This window comes from Otolemur garnettii, unplaced genomic scaffold (assembly GCF_000181295.1).
Source record: "Otolemur garnettii isolate 467f Iridium unplaced genomic scaffold, OtoGar3 scaffold00002, whole genome shotgun sequence".
NCBI lineage: Eukaryota > Metazoa > Chordata > Mammalia > Primates > Galagidae > Otolemur > Otolemur garnettii.
Window position 1 is genome coordinate 48,957,424 of NW_003852397.1, and position 6,449 is coordinate 48,963,872.

Sequence of the window (6,449 nt, forward strand, 5' to 3'; positions counted from 1 at the left end):
AAATAAACTTATTAGACTAGGCGCAGTGGCTCACACCTGTAATCCTAGCACTCTGGGAGGCCAAGACAGGTGGATTGCCTGAGCTCAGAAGTTTGAGACTAGCCTGAGCCAGAGTGAGATCTCATCTCTAAAAAAAATAGGTGGGCATTGTGGTGGCGCCTGTAGTCTCTGCTACGCAGGAGACTGGGGCAAGAGGATTGTTTGAGTCTGAGATATTGAGGTTGCTGTGAGCTATAATGCCATGGCACTCTACCAAGGGCAAAAAAGTGAGACTTTGTCTCAAATAAACAAATAATGAACTTATTTAGGCATATATTTTTATAGTATCTCCCTTTGTATATATATAAAAGGAAAATATATTGGTTAATACATATGCATTTATATATATCTTATATATATATAAGACATCAAGAATGTCATATATTCGGGATCTCTTAAGAGAGTGCTCCAATATTGTCTCCAAGACTTTTTTCCAAGGCTTGACACTCATTTTATGAGTTTTAATGTTGATACTTTTTAGAACTTTTCTAGGTAAATGAAAGGTTTACATAAAATAACCAGGACTCATTTTTCTTCTTCAAATCCTTCTTAAATGGTTTATTGACAGCTATGATTTGAATGTGTTCCCCCCAAAAAGTGTGTGTTGGAAACTTACTACCCAATATAATGGTGTCGGGAGGTGGGACCTAATTTGAGGTATTTCTGTCAGGAGGGTTCTACCCTCAAAAATGGATTAATGCATATTACAAAGGGCTTAGGCTGCTTAACAACAATAAAACTACAATTTGGGGGCATCTACATTACCATGTTATTTATTTTCTTTAATTTTGCTAAATGCAACCTCAAGAGTAAGAAAATGATGTGCCAAATAAAGGTATATCCAAAATAAATTAAAACACTGAGTTTTGAGGAACTACTGTAAGTGTGACCTCGAAGGCTAAAATACTGTGCCATAAGTTCTTCTGATTGTTCCAGATGCCGTTGATTCCTCCAAAGTATACATGATGTATCTTCACAGTACTTTTTTTTTTTTTTTTTTTTTTGAGACAGAACCTCAAGTTGTCGCCCTCGGTAGAGTGCTGTGGCATTATAGCTCTCAGCAACCTCCCAACTCCTGGGCTCAAGCGATTCTCCTGCCTCCACCTCCCAAGTAGCTGGGACTACAGGTACCTGCCCCAATGCCCGGTTAATTTTTGGTTGCAGCTGTCATTGTTGTTTGGTGGGCCTGGGCTGGATTCGAACCCGCCAGCTCAGGTGTATGTGGCTGGCGCCTTAGCTGCTTGAGCCACAGGCACTGAGCCATCTTCACAGTACTTTAAAGAAAAAGTTATTTTCAGTCCCATTAGTGCTAGGTATGTGTGGTTCGTCAATACCATTTGTTACTCTAAATTCAGCTTATTCATGCTGGGAGCCTACAGAGTTTAAACCAAGCATAGTTCATGAAAGCCCCTTAAAAATTCTGTGTTAACATCTTCCCAAGCCTGTCGTGTCTGGTTACTCAAAATAATTAAAGTTGTTAATAAGTCCCTATTATATGCATATGTTACAGAATGATTTTATTGGCGTATAAAGAATTCAAAGGGGCTGGTCACAGTGGCTTGTACCTGTAATCACAGCACTTTGGGAGGTCAAAGTGTGAAGACCCCTTGAGACCAAAGGTTCAAAGTTACAGTGAGCTATGATCCAGCCTGGGTGACAGAGCAAGACCCTATCTCTGAAAAAAATTAAAAAATAAAAGATAATAATTCAGAGGGCCTCTTGTCATATTTATAGCAGGAGTTTCCCCAAATGACTTGGTGTTTCAAAAAGAAGCACTGTGGTCAGTTTCCTGGGTTGGGTAGTATACTGTAGCGATGTCCGTAACCACTAGGGAAGTTGGGCTCAGCGTACCAGGAACCTCTCCATACTGTTTGCAACTGCTTCTGAGATGATAATAATTTCAAAATTAAAATTAAAAAGAACAATCTTTTGGATCGTTGGGTCTCAGGATTATGACTGGAAAGTGATTTATATACCATTAACAACTAAAGAGAAGTTGACCTCTTTTTTGAATTGGAGAAAAGTCAGACAAACTTATTTAACAGGTATATACAGAGAGAATCACAGAGTAATCGCCCCTGGAAAAAGTACCTTTGCGTTAATATCGTTTTTGTGTGTGTGTGCACAAAGCATATTTAAAATTTTTTCATTTTCATTTTAAAAATCCTGCTTAAACTTTAAAATAATGGTCACTTCTGGAGAATAGAGTAGGGAAGAAGTCATTTTAATTTCTTGTGTTTCTTTACTGATGGAATGTCATACAAGTTGCTATTACTTTTATGATTTGGTGGGGGGAAGTGTTCACGGTAGACATTCCCTAAAACAGCTATAAGACTCAAATTACCCAATGAAAATGTTTCCGAATGTTTTTTGTTATCAATGGGATATCTCGTCCCATTTTCAGTGGTTCTGAGACTTATGTTTTGGGACTAATTTCAGCATGGGATAAATTTACAAACCAAAACTACTATTTCTGCTGCTCTGCTAAATAACAGTGAACTACAAGGTATTAAAACGGAATATTACCATGTATTTCTCTTAGGATTCTAGACCTTGTCATAAAGGATTACATAGTTACTATAATTCCACAAAGTATAATTTTTATGTTTTTAAAATTAAAATATATTGTTCTACAGCCATAGGCAAGTCAGGCACTATAAATAATTTTATCTTTCCAGCACATATTACTATAAATATTGAAAGATCTTAATACTTTTTGACCACCAGGGAGACTCAATTTTCCAAAGGCTGGTTTTGCAGTAGCAGATCCGATTCAGTAAAAAAAAATTTCTAAAATCATTTCTGCATTTGGAACACTGCCTGCCTGGCTTTGGATCATGTTCACCTCCTCCTTTGTTTTCCTCTGCCTGGTATCTTCTTAAAACTCTATCACTCAATGGATAGAGTGAGTTAACTCATTTTTATCATTTTTCAACCATTTCTACTGATGAATTGTGATTAGCTAATAGGCACAGGCACAAGTCAGTAACCGAAATGAAATCATTAAGTCTTGGCTTAATCAATATGTCTCAATGGAAACTAGCAATCCTTTAGGGACTGGCTGTTAATCCCTCAGTAAGCAATTCCTGATGACAGTACGTACCATGTGTCAGATGTTCTTCTAAGCACTGAGGACACAAAGACAAAAAGAAGGCAAGACAGGGGTCCCCTCCCCAGGGAACCCAGCATCTCAGTAGGGAGAGCCAGAACACAGAGTGACTTATGGTTGAACCTGTAATCCCAGCACTAGAGTGACCAGGTAACTGTCCCCAAGGTGGGATAATTTTGAGAGTCAGAAGGGACACTATTAATAAGATACCAGAACAAGACCTATAAATCCAGACTGTCCCTGACTGTAGTGAAAGTTTACATTAACATGTTATGGGAAGGCTGGAAAAACAAGAGCTGAAATTAAAATTATCATTTATTTCAGGACAGTAGTTCTCAACCTTCCTAATGCTGTGGCCCTTTAATAGAGTTCTTGTGGATCATGACCTGGGGGTGAGAACCACTGCCCTAGGACTTTAAAAACTATGCTTTTAAAAATCATGTGTAATTAAGTTATTTAACTTGTAAAGAACCTTTATTCAAATGACCATTGTATGAAAGGCACTTTTTTTTTTTTTGGCCAGGGCTGGGTTTGAACCCGCCACCTCCAGCATATGGGGCCGGGCCCTACTCTTCTGAGCCACAGGCACTGTCTGAAAGGCACTTTTAATAGCAAGGTTACCTAGTGTAATTTTTGAAATTTGTGTGGAGATCTGGGTCCATGGAGAAAGGTAAAGATAATTTGTTCCTGGAATAAGGATGTCACAGATACATTCATTTAATAGCAAAAGCTAATAAAACAGCTCTACTGGAATATGTATTTGAAAGCATCCATCCAAGTCTTTCCTTTTTCACCCATTGCTATTCTCAGCACTATTTAAAACTTCAATCCTAAAAGAAAACAAACAAAAAAAACCCCCTGCAATCCTAGCCAGAGCTGATAATTATATATGCTTGTCTGGTTTAAGGAGTAAATTAATTCTGCATGTAATTCCCCACAAAGATCTATATGACAGGCAATTTCATTTTACACTTTTTTTTTTCAGAATGGCAATAAATAGCACTAGATGTATATGAAACAACACCTTACTATGGTTTAAAATGTCAAACTGCTTTAAATTTACTTGCTTAGATATTTCTTGTCCCCCAAAGCAAACATTTTTCTAGAGAGACTTATTTAGAACCCTGTAAATTTAATGGTCTGTGTGTGTTTTTAATGGCTGTGCCTACTGAAAAATTTGTTTGTTTTCCCAAGTCAGCTGCATGGGGTCAGGTGATTGTACACATTCTGTGTACAGAGGCATTCAGAGGGAGCAAAGTCTTGTTTGCCATCCAAACAGACCATTCCACTGGGGCAGGTTGGAAATGACACTTGTATGTGTGTAGTAGATACCTGAGCAGCCTGTGCATTGTGGAAACCCACTTGGACACAGGCTCCATGGTATTTTGACAAACAGAGGTTGTTCCTTGTCTGGGTGCTGGATCCAGGCTGCTGTAGGGGAAGGAGTATGTGGAGTATAAGTGCCAGCCATCCAGGTTGTTCTTGTATCTATGAATTGAAACTCCAGGCTCCATGGTCTCTAAGCCCCTTCCCTGCCAAAAGAATTCTAACCCAGGCCAGGTGTTTCAGGCCTGTAATCCTAGCACTCTGGGAGGCCAAGGTGGGTGCATCCCCTGAGCACAGGAGACTATCCTGAGTGAACACAGGAAAAGAACTGGGAAGCGATAAGGGGAAGAGAAGGCAGCTGATAGGGAGGGCACCTTTAATGAGCTACAGACACCGGACACCTGGAGGTTAATCCCACAGGGATGCTGAGAGATACTTAAAACACCTGGCTCCGAACTACCGCACACTTCAGCGTGGGGAAGCCGGGGTATGTGCATACAGGTACACTCACTCCTGAAAGTTGGGAATTGTTGTTGAGGCCTCCATCTCTACTACTTCAGCTCGGTCTTCCACCTGGGACAGACTTGATTCTCGAAGCAGCTTTCCTTCATGCGAGTCCGGACAGTGAAGGGAGGATCACCTCCCTCCATTGCCTTGACCAATCAGGGCCCAGCTCTGGAGCTGGGGATGGGGTCAAACTCATTCTCCCACTATGGCCCCTAGTAATGGAGGGGTAGAGAGACGTTGAAGAGGTAATCTCAGGGTCTTCCAAACCCATTCTTTCATACATGGACTCATCCTTCGACTTCAAGATGTGACTTATGTCGGAGTTCCCGGGGTCATTCCCTGGAGTCAGATTTGGAGAGCTCACCAAGGTCCTGGTTTCTTCACTCTTCTGTCCCCGGCTGCCATAGTTCACTAGTCACTGCTTGCTCCAGGCCGCCTACTCCCACAGATTTAGATTTTCTGGTTTTGAGTTTCAACATCTGCCTCAACCCAATTTAGGAAACACGATTCTTTCTCAAGGAAAAGGAGGGAGTGGGGTTGATTGAAAGGTGAGGGCTGGGGCATGATGCTCAAGGAGGCGAGCACAGACCCTCTCCTGTGAGGCTCGTTTGAGGACGAGGAAGCAAAGGGGTCCCCTCCCCCAGTGAAGGCTCCCTTGCCATAAAAGGACGATTGTTTCACAGTAGCTTTCAATTATTTCCCTCTGATGCTATCTGGCGAAAGAAAACAGGAGCCTGCTGGATGAGTTCTGGAGTGCTTTGCAGTCTGGCCGCTCACAGCAGGGGCAAAGCATAAATCAAGCAGCCCAGAAGGTCAAGATCTTAACGAAATGCAAGCTTCCCCAGGTTGAGACATCAAATCAATAACAAATTGCATTCTTCACTGTGGCCGCCAAGGTGAGCATCAGAAAGCCTAATATTTATTTACTTCTTTCCCTGTCTTCAAAGAGAGGCTTAGAAGAGAGAAAGAAGTCCCAGCTGACACCTATGAGAGTGGTTCTGGAGAGAGAAGGGGTAGAGAAATAGGTATAAAGCTTCCCAATCAATTCTGTGTAGAGTCAAGTTCAATTTCAGGGCTATATTTTTGCCTGAAGCTATTAGGCTTAAGTCAAACCGCACAATAGGAAAACTGCTTTCTTGGAATTGTTATCGTAATAGAAATGGGATTTTCTGTACTGACTCTCCTAGTTAATTGGGGGGCGAGGAGAAGAGAGGAGGATGGGAGGAAAAAACCCTTACAGCTGTGGTTCTTAAGTTTTGCTGCCTACTATATACCCCTAGGAAGCTCTTAAAATCGCAGTACCCAAACTATACTTCAGACCAATTAAAACCCTTGGAGGTGGGACCTGGCTTCAGTATTTTAAAAATATGGAATGCTTCACAAATTTGCGTGTCATCCTTGCACAGGGGCCATGCTAATCTTCTCTGTATTGTTCAAATTTTAGTATATGCGCTGCCAAAGCAAGCAC

General features: G+C 41.1%; 1 non-coding gene across 1 annotated transcript; it reads right to left on the minus strand.

Moving 5' to 3' along the window:
• Positions 1-6,342: 6,342 nt before the first annotated feature.
• LOC111725884 lies at positions 6,343-6,449 on the minus strand. The gene has a single exon (XR_002773829.1). It is a non-coding gene; the product is annotated as a U6 spliceosomal RNA (small nuclear RNA).